This window comes from Pteronotus mesoamericanus, unplaced genomic scaffold (assembly GCF_021234165.1).
Source record: "Pteronotus mesoamericanus isolate MK-2021 breed Mesoamerican mustached bat unplaced genomic scaffold, CSHL_Meso_final scaffold_651, whole genome shotgun sequence".
In the NCBI taxonomy this organism is placed as follows: Eukaryota; Metazoa; Chordata; class Mammalia; order Chiroptera; family Mormoopidae; genus Pteronotus; species Pteronotus mesoamericanus.
This window is the reverse complement of record NW_026555325.1, coordinates 44,057,208-44,061,136: the sequence shown is the minus strand read 5'-3', so window position 1 is coordinate 44,061,136 and position 3,929 is coordinate 44,057,208. Positions and strand designations below refer to the sequence as shown.

Genomic DNA, 3,929 nt, shown 5'->3' with positions numbered 1-3,929 from the left:
CCCTTAGCAACTTCTCTAGACTTATGTGTCCCAATTTCCTCTTCTCACCTTTGCACCCTGCAGGCTTGCTGAAGTTCCTACACTTCTCTGTGTTACACTGTTTCAGGCCACTGTGACTTTGCTTATTCTTTTCCCATCCTGCCTTCCTGGGAGTGAGCCAGACAGGATTTCCTTAGTAATATGACACTTTAGCAGAGAAGTAGTTTAAACAAGTGGTTCTCAGACTTCAGTGTCCTTCAGATTCTCCTAGCAAGCTAGTTTGTTAAACTATAGCTTCCTAGGCTTCCACGGAGTTTGAGATGTGAACCCCCGGAACCTGCATTTTAAGAAACACTCCAGGGGCTCTGATTGGTGTCGCTCAGTTGTTTGGGCGTTGTCCCACAAACTGAAAGGTCATGGGTTTGATTCCTGGTTAGGGCACATGCCTGGGTTGCAGTTTCTGTCCCAGCCTAGACATGTACAAAAAAGCAACCCATTGATGTATCTCTCTCACATCGATGTTCCTCTCTCTCTTTCTCCTTCCTTTCCCCCCTCTCTAAAATTAATAAGCATGTCCTCAGGTGAGGATAAAAAAGGAAAAAGAAAAAAGACACCCTCCAGGGGATTTGATGTAGGTGGCTCATGGTAACACTTGAGAAACTCTGCCTTACAGGGTGAGTTGCCCTTAACTAGGCTGGAAAGCGGCTGGAGAACTGATAGCATGGAATTCACTTGAGTAGAGGCATAAAGGCAGTGGTGTGCTAGAGCTAGCTCCGACTGGTTTGCAAGAGTTGGTTGTTAAATTTTTAGGAATTTTGTAAGCTGTTTGTTGAACACAGCCATTATTAAAATTAGATTATATGAACTTGCAATTAAATAAGTCATATTAAAAGCAAAGGTAATAAACATTGAAAACTTATCACTTCTTAATTATTTTACTACATTTCATTATTACCTATGCTCTTAAACATACCTATGCTCTAAGGTTGTTTATGGATGTTATATCTGTGTGGTAAGACTGCTATATAATTATGTGCTACTGAGCATCTCTTCCCAACTCCTTGTTCAGTGATGCTATGGGTAGGAGCTTGAAATTGGCTATGGTAGGGGTATTTGAAACAGAAATTTTCAAATGTTACAAATCAGGATTCCACCTATATCCACTTTCTGCCCCAAGCCAATTTACACCGCATCACTCCATAAGGACAAAAAAGAGTTGGTTGTTAACTAGTGGAATATAAACAGTGTGATGCTTCTGGGAGTAGTTAAATATGAGACTAAAGAAACATATATTGGCCATGTCATGTCATTGGCCACGCTTTGTGACTCAGTTTTGAGAAGCATGGGCTTTATTCCAGTAATGAAGGTAAACCATTGTGGCAGGAAAGGCTATAAAGTGCTATAGTCAGATTTATTTTCAGAAAAGTGGCTCTGTGGGGGATAAGTTTGAAGCTGACAAAACTAAAGACCAGGGGACAATTTAGGGATCGATATTACATATGACAGATGATGGTGAGTAGACTTTGGTAGCCAAGGTATAGATGGAAAAGAGCAGAGTAACTGGGGAAATAGTTATAAGTTAAACTTGACAGTGATTAGAAAGGTGATGAGAGAGAGGAGGGCGATGTGTGTGACTCATATTTCTAACCTGGGTGACTGAGTGGGTGGTAATGCAAGCCAATGAGAAAGAGAATATAAGGGTAAGAGCAATTAGATGAGGAAAAGGATGCATATGCTAGAGATGTGTTGTTGTGCATATGAAGTCTTATTATAGTGCTTCTCAAAGTTTTCCATGTTATGACATCCTTAGAGAATAATAATGTGGCATATGAGAACAGGGACAGGCTACTCAAGGTTAGAGGCAACCAACTTCTGGGGTTCTAGTCATTCCAGCTGCTGCTCTGCTTGCTTCAAAGTCTGGGGAGATTGGTATTGTGGCTTACATATTACCTGATGGAGACATACCATTTGTGAAACTTCCGTATTACACTGACTATCCTCTTCCATCTTTAAACTTGTAAGAAAGGTTAGGGAAGAGGGGTGAGAGTGGATATATTATATATAACATAATATAGTGTGTGTATTATATCACATAATAGGCTATACATAATGTATATATAATATAATATACATTACATAATAAAATATTATATATTACATAATAGAATGCATGCAGAATTCACTTAAGTAATGCATTTAATATTGATTTTCTCTCATAATTGACAGAATAGCCTTTGCTTGGTCAAGGGCTGTGTCATCACCATTGTAATCTAGTGTTTCTCTGTTATCACTGAAAAGAGGAGGTAGGAAACTGAGATTGAGTATTGAGTTCCTTCAAGCTAATTGGGGGTATAAAAGAGGCCAGTAAATGTATTTTTCCCAGAAATATTAATTGGAAATTTTAGTAAAAAGAAAATTAAAATTTTTTTTTGTATAAATTGAGAGGCAAGACTGCCCAAGTTCTGGCCTATAGCCAGAAGACTACTAACAATAAGAAATACATAAATTTCTATTTTTTTAAAACCTGAGAATGTTGTTATTTATATTTACCATAAAGTACCACGGCATATTTGTCAGACTCGTATCAAGTTAAGTCTGTTTATCATCATATATTATATACTAAAAATGAGGAGGCAGCATTGCCAAAATTTTATTCTGTTCTTATGGCAATGAGGTAAATTATGTGATAAAACCAGATTGTCCTAAAAAATCAAGGTTGCATAGAAACAGTATTCATGTGGCTCTATAGTGAGCATATGTAAATATTAAAAACCATTTTGTCCTTTAGGAGCTCTCAGTCAGAACGCAGAGTCTGGAGCGGAAAACAAGCACACAGTAGTGTGGTGGTATGCACCACTGTGCTGGGCACAGAGTCAAAAGGAGACACAACTCATTGAGCCTGGAAGGAAAGTGAGATGGGAGGGCCTGGAAAGGAGTATGAGTTGGAACTAAGTCTTCCAGGCATGTGAGGGTGTCAGAGACCATTGCTCCTGTGGAGTTGCAAGTGGTCCTCTATTTTTAGGTAGTGTGAGATGATGGGAAATGAGGTTGGATAGTCAAGCAATGACTGCAGTGTGAAAGCCATGAAGCATTGCTAAAACATTTAGATTTTTATACTGAAATCAATTGACAGCTGTTGGTAGATTTTGTAAAAGGATCAGTAAAAATAATTTTGAACTTTAGAAAGATTATTCTGGCTCTTTCCCTGCCAGAGCAGAGTTGCATAGAGGCTCAAGCGAATGCTTGGGTGTGTTCAAGATTCAACTCCATCCATAATCCGAGCCATGGTGGAGAAAGGTAACGCTGCTGGAAGTGTAATGGACATTAACATTGCTTTACCAGAGGTTCTGAAGACCAACATCATCCAATACTGAGTATCAATCTCAATATTGTGAGTTGGAACCTACCAGAACAAAACTGCAGCCAAGGGAAGAAAGTGTGAAATTCATGGTTAGCACAATCGTTCTGAATGACATCCTTTCTACAGGAAACCTAAGAAAAGATGCCATGCCCATCTTTGTGTGCCCATGTCCAACTGTGATGAGCCTATGCATTGTCTATGTCAAGTTGGTGAAGGCCCTTTGTGCTGAACATCAAAGCAGCCTAATTAAGGTTGATGACAACAAGAAATTAGGGGAATGGTTAGGCCTCTGCAAAATTGTTGGTTGTAGTTGTGTGGTGGTTAAGAACAATGGCAAAGAGTCTCAGGCAAGGATGGAATGGAGGAGCATATCAAATGCAAACAATGAAAAAATAAACTTGGTTTTAGCTGGGTGGGGGAGAAAGATGGGGGGGAGAGAGGGGGGGAGAAAGAGAGAGAGAGAGAGATTACTTTGGCAAAAGAGTGGAGAACAAATAGGAAGGGTATGACAGAGGAGGCAGAGAGGGAGACTGGTTAAGAGACTTATCCAAGTGGAAACTATTGTAGATCTGAATTAAAACAATGGCAG

At 39.5% G+C, this 3,929-nt stretch overlaps 1 pseudogene; it reads left to right on the top strand.

Moving 5' to 3' along the window:
- Window positions 1-3,263: 3,263 nt before the first annotated feature.
- Window positions 3,264-3,728, top strand: LOC129061647 (40S ribosomal protein S12-like; annotated as a pseudogene).
- The last annotated feature ends 201 nt before the right edge of the window (window positions 3,729-3,929 follow it).